This window comes from Chinchilla lanigera, unplaced genomic scaffold, assembly GCF_000276665.1.
Source record: "Chinchilla lanigera isolate Chin_1 unplaced genomic scaffold, ChiLan1.0 scaffold00035, whole genome shotgun sequence".
Taxonomy (NCBI): domain Eukaryota; kingdom Metazoa; phylum Chordata; class Mammalia; order Rodentia; family Chinchillidae; genus Chinchilla; species Chinchilla lanigera.
Window position 1 is genome coordinate 17,369,905 of NW_004955436.1, and position 14,997 is coordinate 17,384,901.

General features: G+C 40.6%; 1 protein-coding gene across 1 annotated transcript in view; it reads left to right on the forward strand.

Moving 5' to 3' along the window:
• Positions 1 to 14,997, forward strand: part of Hivep2 (human immunodeficiency virus type I enhancer binding protein 2) — a 181,010-nt gene that overhangs the window by 957 nt on the left and 165,056 nt on the right. The window lies entirely within an intron of this gene.

Sequence of the window (14,997 nt, forward strand, 5' to 3'; positions counted from 1 at the left end):
CGCGAGGGCCGGGCCGCCGGCCTGCGGCCGAGCGAGCTCAGCGGAGGCGCCGGTGTGGGCATTTCTGTGGCTCCCTTCTCCTTCCGAGCAAGGAAGGAGAGAAGGAAGGAAAGAAGGAAGGAAGGAGGAAGGAAGGAAGACGGGCAGCGGAGCGCGGAAGGAGGGGACTGTCTCGATGGAAGGGTCAGGCGAAGGCGCCCTCGCCTTGCGGGTGCACCGGCCGCACAGCCGCTCCGGCAGCCGCCGGCTGGACCCGGACGCGCGGAGACGGGTGGGGGCGGCTTGCATGCGTGTTTTTCTGTGCGTCTGGCCGGGGAGCGGGAAGGGGCATGTGTGTTTGGGCTGTGCACCGTAGGGAGCTGGGTCTGCGTCTTTATGTCTGTTCCCTGAAGTGGGTGGAACGTTGGCCCGTTCCGGGAATGTTCCATGACGTGGTGCAGCCACAGGAAGGGGGTTAACGAGGGGCTCTCTGCCGCGGCGGCTCTGCCGGCTGCTATCAAAGCAGATGTGCTGCTGCTGCTTCTCCTCACCCCCCCCCCCACCATTCTGTGCGTCTGGTACTCGTAGGGGTGAGAGGAAAACACTGCTGTGTGTGTGTGTGTGTATTTTCCTGTGTGTGTGTGTGTGCGTGTGTGCGCGCGCGCGTGTGTGGGGTGATGTGCGTGTGTGGTGTCTGTCGTCTTTGGCGGGGGGACTCCAGATCGGCTCTGCCACCCCAGCTGTTATCACGGATCGGTGCGCTTATACGCATGTGCCTCCCGCGTCCTGTCCCTCTTACATAACACATCCAGTGCAGCAGAGGACGCGAGGAAATGCGACCCCAACCCTCCTAGCCCAAACTGTGTGGGGAGAGAAGGTCGGGAAGTGTCCGCGGGTGTTGTCCTTTAGGGACGTGGCTCCCAGTGGGGAAAAGGCAGAGGGGAAGGAGGGTTTCATCCAGTGGCTCAGCTCTTCACTCTCTTTGCCACTTGAAAGCATCTAACTAAAAAGGACTGCAGGGACTAGACCTCCGTAACGGGAGAGCTTTCTCCACGGGCAAGTGGGGGCCTTAACCTCGGGATGCAGAGAACAGAGAGGGTCCTTATACAGGCGCTTGGAAGAGACCTGCAGTCCTGCGTGCAGTCCTGGTCGGGGGGCAGTGAGCAGGAGACCGGAGGAATCTAATAGTGGGTTTCGCTGGAAGCCTCAGGACACCTGTAATGGCTTAGAATTCACACAGGAAGCTGTGTGCAACTGACATTGCAAAACCCTTATTCTCTGCACAGCTATGTAGGCCTAAAGTGAACATAGAAAAGCTTGTTTCCGGTACTTTCATTATAATGGAAAATTTGAACTGATTTTTTCTCCTTCCTTCTGCCATTTTAAAAATAACTCAATTTATCTTCAAAAAATATTGATACTCCTCCCCATCCTCAAGGCTAGACCTCACGAATTCACGGGAGAACTGTGTTTTCTAGCATACTGAGAGCCCTAGTCAAGGGCTATTGATTTTGCTCTTCCCATACAGTTGTTTCTTTTGCAGTGGATAATCAAGCCCAGAAATTACTTGAAATATTAATAAGATTCATTTTAATTAAATTTGCAATGATCTGCCCTTCTAGAAGAAGGCCATTTAACTTTATTAGAAGCATTTCCTCTGGTGATACAGTAATATTTGGTGACAGTTGTCCTTGAACAGATAAAGTTGCTTTGAATATTTGCATATATATTCATATATATGAATATTTGCATATATATTCATGTGTATGAAGCAAATGACTGCTTTTAAACCTTGTGAAAGTGCCAAAGTAAAATGTTAACCGAGTGGATTGTATAATGAGTAGACTGGTTTTGATTTTTAGGATAGGGGCCAAATAGTTTGTCAAAATAGAGATGCTTTCTTGTGAGTAAAGTGCATATCATTTCCATTGCTAAGAGAAAATTCCTGTGAAACCTTGAGGAGTCACAGTCCCAGATTACAAATGTGCATTTTGTTGTTTTCAGCTGAAAGAGATTTACCAATATCTACTTAATGACATTATGCTTCAAGTGTCATAAACCCGTTTGACCACTAGGTTTGAAATATGCAATATATTTCTCATATACAGGAAAATATTGTATTACAATGGTGGATCTTTTGAAAGTTGTCTGATATAGTTTTTTGCTTTGAGCACAGGTCAAATATAAAACAAAATTTCCTTACAGGTACCTGTGCTTCTGTTATGGTGATTGTATGTGGTACGATTGAATTTATGAGGCACTGCTTATATTTACATATGGGTATTTAAGATTAAATCCATGTGAGGTTGATTTGGGAACAATTTTGGGAATGGTAGTATATAGTAATGGTACAGATTTAAAATTTAGTTGATTCATTTTTAACTGATTAGATTCTTATGGAGATATTTGGCAAAACACGATTAAAGTAGATAAGATACTCCTATGTTTCTGTGGAACCTGGATGTAAAAAATTCATTGTGTGTACCATATTGCATAAGGACATAATGCTGTTTGGCTACATGAAGATTAACCAGGAGAGTCTTTTGATTGATCAGGCTCCTTGTACATGAGATGTGTTTATAGACGTTGTGGTTACTATGAAAACAAAACAGAAGGCAACATATATGCAGGTGTGCCATGGGGAATAATGATGCATGTGTGTGCTTGAGCTTTTGGCATTTTGACACTATTCAGAAAACCAGGTTGAATCTTTTACGCTGATTCTGTTTAAAATGAAGAATCTTATTAAAAAATATGTCATTTTATTGAAAAAGTGAGGCTCGTTTCAGCAGCAGCAATAAATAACAAGTATTTATGTTAGTTTTAGATTTTTGAATTAGCATTAGTGTTTGACTGTCGTTAATTTGGAAGCTTCAACATAGGGAAAGTAGATTTAAAGAACTCTAGAAAATACTGTCTGGCCTAAGTGAAAGTGTACTCAAATAAGGTGCGAAATACCCGCTGTAGTACCTATTATACTATGGGAAAGGGGCAAAGATCAACTGGCTATGCAGTTGTGGATTAAACAGGGTAACTATCTCCAGTCTGTTAAAAAAACAACAAACAAACAAACAAACTAGATTTTACACTGTAGTACATCTTCAACATTAGCAGAGCTATTTGTTGGTCTGTACATTAGTCCTGTAGGTGGAGAAGTGGTTCACAGTTTAAATTCCCACCTGAAGTTATTTGATGATCTGCTTCTAATTTATGAAGTAATATGTGAATTTGTCACATATTTTGGCTAAACCTTAGTATGTAAGTGTTAGAACCTTAGTAAGTGGCTAAACCTTAGTATGTAGATATTACAAAAAAGAGCAGAGGAAGTTTGCTAAGGCAACTTGGTGGACTTCAGGCTTCCTAAGGAACTTTTAAACCATTAGAGTTCCTACCTTTGCTTTAGCCACATAGACATTGAGTAAAAGTTCGGTGAATATTCATGTGGGAGTGCAGAGGGGTGAAGGATATAGGAAAAATTCATGAAAATAAGATTTTGCTGATTTGAAGGAGATTGAACAGTAATGTTATGTTCTGTTTGCTCTTGACATTTGATCACAAGTAAAATACTGCTTCCTGTAGTGCTATTTGTGGCAATGCTTGTAAAGAAGAGGTTGTAAACCAGTATCTGTAGCTATGCAATGGCTTTAATTTGGGAAAATATTTGAGGATTTCATTATCGTGACAGGAGTCCAAAATATTCATGTGAAAAAGGGTAATGTGTCTTTGCTGCTCTGTGTAATCTTTGGTTTCTCTGAGATGAACCATGGATACAAGCGTTCCATTGGCATAGGCCTATGCTGGCTTCATGACTGCATTAGACTGGAATCAAAACTGTCGGATATTTGGGTCAGTATAGTTCTGAACCAAAAATGTGTCAATCTTAACATATGCTTCCATGATCCACCATTTGAGGTATGATGTGTGATCAAAAAGTACAGTGAATGCATACACCTTTAAAAAAATTTTACAGTAGGAGGCATGTTGCCATTTATCACCAAAATATTCTTTCTTGTTTTGAACACACTGATCCCATCGTTCCTGCTACTTTCTGAAGCAGTTCTGGAATTCTTCTCTTGTGAGTGTCTTTTTTTTGGGTACCAGGAATCAAATCTAGGACCTTGCACTTACCAGTCAGGTGCTGGGACACTAAACTATATCTCTGGTCCTTCTTGTGAATGTCTTTAGCCTAGCTGTCCTGACTGCATTAATGTCCTGAACTGATTCAAAACATTTACCTTTTATGGTCGTTTTGACTTGGTGGAAGAGCTGGAAGTTGCTCAGTGCCAGATCTGATGAATAAGGCAGATGAAGACGCACTGTAATGTTTTAATTTGGACAAATTGCCTTAAATGTTTGATCAACGAAGGACAATCACAAAATATGAATATTTAAATAAAAAATTTATTACAGTTAAAGATACATTTCCATTAATTCCCCTCAAAATCCTCCCCCTCTTTGAACGTACTTATCCCACCATTCTTGGCAATGTGTCTTTTAATGTAATGAGTTTTTTAAAATTTAAGCATTTTTTTTTTTTTTTTTTTTTTTCTTTTTTTGGTTTTGTCTTTTTGAGACAGGAGTTCAGGCTGGCCTGTTACTCACTTAGTAGTCCAGGCTGGCCTCAAACTCGAAGCAGTCCTCCTGCTTCAGCCTCCTGAGTGCTAGGATTATAGGCGTTCGCCATCATGCTTGGCTCATCATATGTTTTGATTATGTGTTTTATTCCCTAAGACATGAGATCTGTTGTACAAATATACTTTAGATTTCCCATCAACTTAAAGTTTAGGTTTCAACTAGTTGAGCCTATTTAAAGAAAGGAAGAAAAGAAAAGAAGATAAAAATGATATTCATATGCCTGAGGGTGATTCTGGGCAGAAAGCAGGTGGAGGTCTGGCCTATCACTTCTGGGCCCAAGGATGGTTGAATGTAGTGTGAAGAGTTAATCTGGGTTGAGTGTGGTGGCGTGTGCCTGTAATCCCAGCACTCAGGAGGTTAAGGTAGGAGGATCACTCTGAGTTCAAGGCCTGCCTGGACTGCATAGTGAGACCTGGTCTCAAACCCCTCAAAACCCAAAAGAGTTATTCTGGGCAGGCATAGTGGTGCTGGATTATAATTCCAGCACTCTGGGAGGCTGAAACAGGAAGATTGCAAGTTTGAGCCTAGCCTGGAGATGTAGCTCATCAGTCAGAGGTGCTGGGTTTAATCCACAGTATCATTAAAAAGAAAGTTAACTCAGGTCCACATTTTAGGCTTGTCAATCATACATATGAGTTCTCTTTTCAGAATACTAGGACAGAGGTCCTGTCATCGTTGAGCAGTACAATTCATTCATCTAGTCATTCAAGTATTTTCTCTGGGTCATATTTGTGCCTCGTGCTTTGTAACACCAAGGATATAATGATGACTCAAATCAGAAAAGGAGTTTATAATCTACTGGGCTTGACAGATATTACTTGCACAGTGAACCATTGTGCAATACCACCTTTGTTTTAAGTGCTATGGGAGACATATAAATGATATATATCACCTCTATCTGGGAGCCAGGAGTCAAATAGAAACCAAAGATGGGCAGGGAGGAGGAGAGTGTTGTAGCAAGAAGGGGCAATGCAAAAGCCCTCAGGTTGGGGGGTTATAGTGTTTCCAGGAGCTGAGAGCAAGCCAGCGGGGCTAGGGGCAGATAACAGGAGAGAGGTGATTCTAGCTAAGGTAGACCATGTGCACAGGTGGGCTGACCACACGAACTGATTATTCAATGTGGCATAAATGAGGAACCCCTGGCATAAACCAGGACCTATGATGACCCTATTCTTGGCTGTGTTACAGCCTGATCTTTGGAGAGGGATTTGGAAGCAGAGGTGAGGCCTAGAAGTTGGGGGAGGCTTATGCATAACACATCTCTTTGCAGTGCTTCCCAATCAATTGGTTCTTACCCCAGGGAAAATTTTTAAAAGGCTGATTTCAGTTTGAGGGACTTACCTGTAAATTAGCTATTGGTGTTAATATGACTCTTCTGTATACATATGTATACATGGAATATGCATATATTTAAGCTTTAGAAATACTTATTTGGGGCTTTGGTAAACTGAACTGGCCAGCATGATTGATTCAGTGAATAAATATCTACCAATTCAGAGTGATTACAAGGTCACAGTGAGAAATAACTGTCCAGTCTTTGGAGCCCTGCAAAAAAGCTGGATCTATGTGTTGCTAAACAGCTAATGAAAGAGCGAGATATTCAGTCCTCCACATAAATCTTCTTCACGATGGTAAACATCAAGACCTTTGGAGAAATTTAGATTAGATTTTTTTTTACTGTCCACATGATTAGCAATCAGTGTAGCCTGAAATACTGTGAAGGAAAGGAGAAGAAACAAAGTTTAGTGAAAATAATGCCCCCTTCCTTTGTCAACTATATCATTTTATTAGTAGTTCCCAGTTTTATGCTTCATGTAATACAAGGAACTGAAGTGTTACAAAAGAGTCATTTTTAAGTAGGAGCACCAAGCTTGGACTGTATAATCAGACTACGTAATTGCAAGGTAAAAGGACTGTGCTCCCCCACTTCAAGAGTGTTACAATCCAGTGAACACATACGCCCTAATAAAGTAAACCAAATTTCCTTAGGACTCAGAGTGAGACTAGAGTGTAAGTGGAGGCTCTTTTCCCTCTGGCTGGACAGAGGAAGTGATTTAGGATAGGGAGCCTGGAAAGCTGAGAGGAAGTGCCTTAGATAGAGGGAAGGGAGGGGCTGAGCGGAACAGAGTGGAGTGGAAAGACCTAGGGGTGTTACCTTTCTGGGAAAGGTGGGAGTCAGGGACCCTGCAGAGGTACAGGGTTTCAGAGAAGAAAGCTGGACGTTCATTTATGATTTGAGGGCCCAGGAGCACCGCCATCAAGGGTGTGTTTTAGAGAGATTATAAGGGTCCAGGGAGGGATATCTTGGTGGCAAGGAGGTGGTCTGATTGCTCTAACATCCAAAGGAAAAGTAAGGGAGACTGCCTCTATTGCGTGACAGTATGTATTCTGTGGTCTTGTTAATGGTCGTCTTAAAAGCACCAGAAAATGCAAAAAATTCCCAAAGTGATTAAAGTATTTTGTTAAAGACAGGCAAATGTTTACAGCAAGTTTAAGTAGCAGTTTAAGTAAAGCCCTTCTTATTTTAACGTACTGTACCGTCTTTTACGGTACAGTAGGGTGATAGCTGATCTGCAAACACCAATGTATAAAACTGTTTATATTTAAAAATTACAGGGTATTTATAGTCTTAGGTGTAAATGTATGTGGAACGCAGAGGTGATGCATTGAATAGCTCTTAATTGGTACCCAGCTGTACCTAACTGGTGACAGGACTGCACAGATAGTGGGGTGCAGTACATTTGAAATGCAGTGCTTTGTTTGGCAAAGATTTCTTTGGTAGTTTCGTTTTCTCTAAAAGGAAAGCAGATTATCGGAGCTCTTATTTGCATTGTGGCAGATTCACTAGCGTTCAGAAGCCTGGCAGAAAGGTGGGACTTTTGAAAAGTAGGCCATAGGTCAATGTAGACACGTCTGCATTTGTATTTGCCCTGGGATCTGGAAGCTTGTGTATGTGTACAGGCGTGAATGTGCTCACACATAGAAAAATCGGTATGTGATACTTAAAATATAGCATGCATTCTCATCTAGATAGTTGCAAAAACCATTTCTTTTAAAGTGGAGATTATGTCTGATTTCATATAAAGAAAATTATAGGACAGGTAATTTAAATTATAAGTAACTTTGTTCGCTAAAATGCTAGATCCATTCAAAACATGTTTTATTTCTTTTGGAAGCCAGACAACTAGTTAAATAGTGTACATATGAAACGCTAATTTGGCTTGTTAATTGGTTGCAATTAAATTGAGGTTATTTTGTGCTGCTTAATTGTCTGAAAATTACATGTGTTGCCATGCCTGGGGAACGCGAGGCCCAGTCTGGAGGGGCAGCGAGAGTGGCGTGGGAAGGACATCGGGTCTGGGCCCGTCTTTGTGGTGAACTTTCTGGGAAGACTTGGAAGCAAGTCATCCACGCTCTCCGGCCCTCACTAGGAAATGGAAGAGACTGGGACAGATGGCTGCTGAAGCTTCTTCCAACTCATATTCTGTTAGTTTATACATTCTACTTTGTAGTTAAAGAGAGGGCATTGTCATTTTATTCTGTAATTATGGTATTATCAGGATGAACTAAGCACTTAAAATAACGAGGACGGTGCCAATTCAGCAAATCCGTTAGAAGGAGGGGAATGGAGGTTTAGAGGCTCTGGAGCAGGCGCTCTGGAATACCTTAGCTCACTTATTTAGCTCTTGTAGCCACCTGAGAGAATGTAGTGTTATCTTCCTGCTTACACCTAAGGAAACTGAGATTCTGAAAAGTTAGATGGTTTTTGTGAGGATGCTGATAGTCACCATGGAGCAGGATTTGAACTCCAGACTGTTTTCCTGAAAGCTATTCTGGGCACCATGAGCAAGGTAGTATTAAAACAAAAAACAAGGCCAGCCATTTTTATCGATTAGTATAATGTTCCCCACAGCGGAATGTGGGAGTGTACCAGTGGATTAAATGTTTAGCCTAAGGGTTAAAAACTGGAATTTAAAGTCACAACAAGGTGAATTCCAGCTCTATTCCCAGCTCTGGGGTAGTGTAGGAAAGTCACTTCACCTCTCCTAGGTTACAAAATAAAGATAATACCTGGTGGGGGGGTCATTGTGAAATTTTTGAGCTTTTTGTGTATAGGTCTCAGTGAGTGCTTGTGGTAAATGTTTAATACATGACAGCTATGGTTATTATTAAGACAGGATTAGACCAAAAGAAAAACACAAAAGAACGCCAATTGTTGTGACAGTAAAATATTACTAAAACATTTTCCAATGGTCCATTAAACTCTTGCTTGAAGGGTTGGTTTGAAGAAAAAAAGTGTCACAGTGTGCACGGTTTTCAACTGTTAAATGGAAATACCAATTAAAATCTTGGTATTTTTCATTTCTAGCCGCCAGTGTGCTATACCAATGAAGTGAACTAAATTCTCTGGTTCTGGAGCCTTTGGTCTAAAAATAGCCCTTAGAACCTGAATTACCCAACTTGAACTTCTGGGTAAGAGTCAAGTGCCAAAGCAGCAGTGTTCACTCTTGGGCCTTCGGCTGCCTTCAGAGACACCACTAGGGTGTTTGTGGGCCCACTGGCTTTTAAAAAAATGTTGTTATTAAATCAGCAGAGATTTCTAGTCTGGGAAGGTGCTGTTTTAGATGCTGGTGATTCATCAGTGGACAATCTAGTAAAAGCACAATACTTGCTGTCAAGCAGTTTACATTCTAGCAGACCAATTTAGAAATGTTTTTAGGCAGTCAGTCACTGTGCCACTTTTCACTGGTTTCAGCGATCCCTACATGAGATGTACGAAACCTGTACTGAAATATTCCGAATATTTGTGTGCATGTACAGAGTCCACAAGAAATGTATACACACTTCAGGAAAAGAAAAACTTGTATAAACATTTTCCTGCTAAACTCACTGAGACATCATGAGATTCATACCAGCTACCTGTGGCCTCTGCAGTTACAAGAGGTGCTCAGAGTGGTGGCCTTGAGCTTCCAGACATTCATTAGTACGGGGAACTGCTGCTTGGGTAACCATGGTCATTGAGGTTGCTGTGTTTGTATTTTCAATTTCTTCTCTAAGGGCCGGCGGTGAAGTGCATTTTGTAAGATCCGTGACATCCTCTAGTGTCCCCCAGACTAGGGTAACACGGTCTGTGGAAAAAACATCATGCTATTTTTTTTCCTGAAGTGTGTTTACATTTTTTTGGGAGATTCTGTATACATATGTATATTTGTTTCACTATTTAAAAAAAAATTCTTTGGTATAGACCAGCATTATGGCCCTTTTTCCTTATAAAATCCTGTCCTGGCATTAAAAAAAAAATGAGTTTAAAAGTGATACATTCTATTATAAAACCTTGTTCATTCTATTTATAAGCTCTGAGCTGGGGATATGGCTCAGTGGTAGAGTTCTTGCCTTGCATGCACAAGGCCCTGGGTTTGGTCCCCAGCACCGAAAAACAAAATAAAACAAAAAAATAAGCTTGTTAAAGTAAGGTTACTACCGATTATATTTGGAATTTATATTTTTAATCTTCTTTAAATGAAGTTTTCATTTTTTTAACCTGATGACTTTTGTTACAAAATTTCTAGCAGATTTGGATGGTTTGCCCTTTTACCTAAGTGGGCTGGATACAGTGTAGGACAGGCAGTAGACACACAATAGGTACTTGGTGGATGCTTACCATGATAATTCTCACAACGCTTGCGGTAGAAATGCTAAGCACAGGCACCTTGTCACACAGCGAGATGGGGCGGGATCTCCAGGGCCAAATGAAGGAAACCCTCATTTTGAAAATCCTGGCTGGTCTTTCTCCAGTGACCAGAGAACTTACCCACTTGCTCACCTTGGCGTGCCTCTTGCCATTTTCAGTTTCATAAGAAGCCCTCCAGAAAACAGATTTCTCACCCACTCAGCAGTCACAAACACCACTTACACTATGGTCAAGGAATTCCAGGCTCTAAACTGGATCTGTTGTCATTAAGGGAACAGATGGAGCCGTCCTGAGGCATCCAATGATTGGATAGAGATGTATATAGTTGAACTGGGGTTCTTGCACATAGCAGATTTTCTTCGGCTGTCTTTTGTGCAGGGTTCTTTGAGAGGAAAGTTGTGTGAAGATGGCTGTTGCTCATGGGTGTGGGGTATGAGGAAGAGTTATTCTTGGTGGGCCTGCTTGGATAAATTGGGCGTAGAAGAGGGAGTGTATTCCTTTACTCCATTTCCCCTTGCCCCAAGGAGGCAAAGAGAAATGGAGGAGGGAAGGCTGGGAGTGAGGTTGTGTCTTGTCTCACAAAACTGGTGGTGAAATCCTCTGTCTTTGCCACTTGACGGTGCCCCACAGGTCAGTCCAATTTGTGGCTAGGTCATGGGAGAGTTTGGCTTTCAATTATCCATGGAGCAGTGATCAAACTTTTCTTTTCCTGACGCCTACATGTGGAGTAATTGTGATCCTGTACATAAGGGGAGAATTCAGTGATATCAGCACTCAGTTTGTTTCCTTGTCATTGGCTATATACTAGTGTTCACGTTGGGAGAAATACAAACTTTTTGAATAAAATGAAGCATTGAGATGTCTCTTCTGAGGGTGGGATCATTAAGGGCTGTAAAGGCCACCAGAATGGTCAACTGTAAACCCTGCTGCCGCTAGTTTATTGCTTGCCTCATTATTGATTTTCAGAATGACTCAGGCCAAGTGACTGTACCTCTGTTATGGTTCATTGTCTCTTCATATGTAAAAGTGAACCATTGTTCATAGCTCTGTCTTCCCTCCTGGGAACAAGAGAACAGAAGTGGCTATTTTTAGTGTGTGAAGCCACACTAAATTTTGAGAATAATTCAGTTGTTAAAAAAAATTTGATACACAGCCCTGTATTTGTGACAGGAGTTAGTTGGTTACTATTGATGCAGTTTATTATAGGCATGTATAATTGTTTTCAGAAAGATAATGGTCAGCAAATCCACAGCTTGTTGTAATAGCCCCTGGTGCGTTTATATTCTGTGCAGGTCGTTAAAACACATTTATAATAAAATATCATGATAGTTACATGTTGCACCCATAATCAAGCACAACGAATCTAAAAGAGAAAGAATCCCAAAACATCTGGTTTTGAATATGTAATATGTTTAGTTGTTCAAATGACCTCAGTAATGTTTGTGATGAACTTGATGCCCAAATTTAATCAAGTGTAGGCTCTAAAATGGGCCAAGTGGTTGAGAATATTTTAAGTGACCTTTTAATCACCTGACAGTATCAAAAAATAATTGGATGCTAAGTATGGAGATTGAATTTTCTAGTGGATGGACTCCAAAGTTGTTTAGTCATCAGCTGATTTTTGGCTATTTGGTGAGAATTTGTTAATGTTAAATCTAACAGTGTCTGAAAATGGCCATGATAGGTATTTAAAAAAGATCTGGGAAAAAAACTCATTTACGCAAATAATCTTATGAATTTTTAGTGAGAAAAAAATTGTCTTGATTGTTAGTCTTTCTTTCCTTATATTCTTATGGGTGGTGTAGGATGGGGACAATGTGAAGCAAGCAGAAGACATTTGGAAATTAATAACAAAATTTCAGTGGCTCTGAAGCCTGCTATGATTGTGTAAACTATTTTTACAACCGTAAAAGCAATTAATGCCTTGGTCTAATATTTGTGGTTGCTTTTGAGCCGACTGGTATTGGTTTAAATGTCATATGAAATTTTTATTATATGCTGCACAACTGTGTAAATGAAGCTACCGTTCTTATTTATATTTGACGTGTAAATGTATCTAAAAACTGAGGCATGGAGTGGGGGAGGGGTGAGGAAATGGGATCCTGAGGGCCTTTTGGAGTGTGTGCGTGGCCTGATGCTTTGTTCAGGTTCTTCGCTGGTTCTTTTTTCTGGGTGGGTCTGATCTTGGTTTTGCTCAGGCTGTGACCAAGCATTTCCTGAGAAGTCTTCCTTTTTCCTTTCTCTGTGATACAGTTTGTAGTACTGCAGTGATGACTTCTTGAGGGCATCTCTTAAAGCATCTAATTAAAATTATGCTTGGGTGTAGGATCTCATGCACTGACTTCGATTTGTCAGCTGGTGACAGACACTTTGTGATGTGAAGGCTTCTTTAGAATTCTAGAGTTAGGTAAGACCACTGGAGACATCATGTAATCCCCAATCCTGGGAGAAATCACTCAGGACAAATCACCCGGGATTGCCAGCATTCATTCTCCACCTGAACACCTTTCTCTTTGTTAGGAAGGCCTGTTGCACTTGGACATGTCTATTTGTCAGTCACTTAGCTCTCAACAGCTATCCTGCACAAGTTTACTCATCGTGTGGCCTAACTTTACAGTTATTTGGAGATAGCAATCACGTTCATCATATTTATTGTTTGACCAGGCTAAGTATTCCTACTTTCTTCAATTAGATCTCCTTGAATATAGTTTTCATTTTTATTTTCATTAATTCTTCAGGGGTCAGGTTTTTTTGCGTCTGAAATTTACCCCATAAGGTTGTTTTTTTATGAGTCCTCAGAAATAAATTGTTTACCTGCAGTCACTTCTCAGACAGCTTCTTACCAACCAGTATAGAAATGGCTTACAGAAAAGGTCTACGTGTGCTTGCTGGGGCTTTGTAGGTAGCATAACTGCAGCAGAATTAGAATGTGTTATGGTGTAATGCAGCTTGATTTTAACCCTGTGATTACTGAGATTCTGGTATGGGGAAAATATATGGGAACATAAAATACAATATAAATACAAATGGAAGGCCAAAGATGAATAGTGTTACACTATTCTCATCAAAACCTTTATAATTTGTTATATTGAGGAAGAGTTATGGAAAAGAAGCTGTTTTTAAAGGCACCAGGTGAGGAACTGAAAGAGAGGCATATTCGAGGCATAAAAAAGATGTAAAGTTATTCCCCAGTGAGGACTCAGGAGAGGTTTTTTTGGCAGAAGAGGATGGTTTAGCTAGGCCTTGATTTTGATAGGCAAAGTGTACAAACACATCATTGCAGGAAAATGTCAAAAGTGTTTTTAGGGAAGTGTCTGGTTTGAGGGCAGCATAAAATGCATATTAAGTGAATGTTGGTGGGAAAGAAAATGGAAAACATTGTCTAAGCACTTGTTTTCCAGCTTATGTATTTTTTTAGCTTATAAAATGGTAGGCAGTGGCAGATATACCACAGCACAGGAAGAGTTTGATCCCTAAATTTGGCAGTTCTGTAGCTTTACAAAGAATTAAATGAAGGAAAGAAGTAAAAGATTCATATATGAAAATTTCAATGCAGAAAATTCAATTGCTGGTATAAATAACATCACATATAGGCCCTGTGGACTTTGACGTGGCACATTCTTATTTGCAGTGGTGGGGACTGAACCCAGGGCACACAAGCTAGGCAGACACTCCCCACTGAGCTTCATCACCAGCCCTTTCTAAATTTTATTTGAGACAGGGTCTCATGAAGTTGCCCAGGTTGATCTTGAACTTGTGGTCTTCCTCTTGCCTCAGCCTCCCTGGTAGTTGGAGTTGCAGATGTGTGTCTCCACATCTGTCTGGCATATTATTATATTACATACTGTGTCCTAGAAACTGAACAACCTCAAAGATGATGACTTTTTCCTTAAAGGTAAAGCAGATACACTCCTGGTAGACATATCGTTATGTTCACATCTTGGCCAGTGATAGCTGCCTTTTCCTTCCTACTTTTTGAACATGTAAATGACACGCCATATTAATACGAGACACATTTTCTTCAGTATATAATTTTGTATTACTTAAGAATGGGGAAATAGAATGTTGCAAAGTATTTCCATGCATGTCTATTATATCTACATAGTACTGTATGGTATGCCAGGAGTTTCTTTGCATCTTATGAACAACCTTGAAAGATACTCTTACTTGAGATTGATGTTATTTTTAGTATCTATGAGGAAGTTCTTTTAATTTGACTGCATAGATTACTTATAGTCTACTAATGAATTATAAGGAAGGTCGATGTTGAAGTAGGCACATATGTTAGAGAACAGGCGGACCTCTGTACAGTCAGGATGTATTAGACACAGACTGAAAGTCAGTGATTTTATGTTACTAAAACAAAGGTTAGCATTTCCTCAGAGGTATTGGAGCTCTTTTAATCATTATGGAAATTGTCATATTTTAGAGTTAGCTTTAGTTTTTCGGAGAAATACACAGGACTTTGTGAGAGAGTAGGAGAGAATAAAAACTGTTTTAGTAAAAGAAATTATACAGTTCATTAATTTTCAGTTTTGCTTTTATGCATGTGAAGACTGGGTGATTCAATAACGTGTGATTGTAGGACAGCTGAGCACTTACTATCATTTAACTTTTACTGAGGGACTATTCTTAAATGTAAAGTATAAATGGAGGTTGAGAAAGGTGTGCTTTTTTTTTAGATGCTGAAG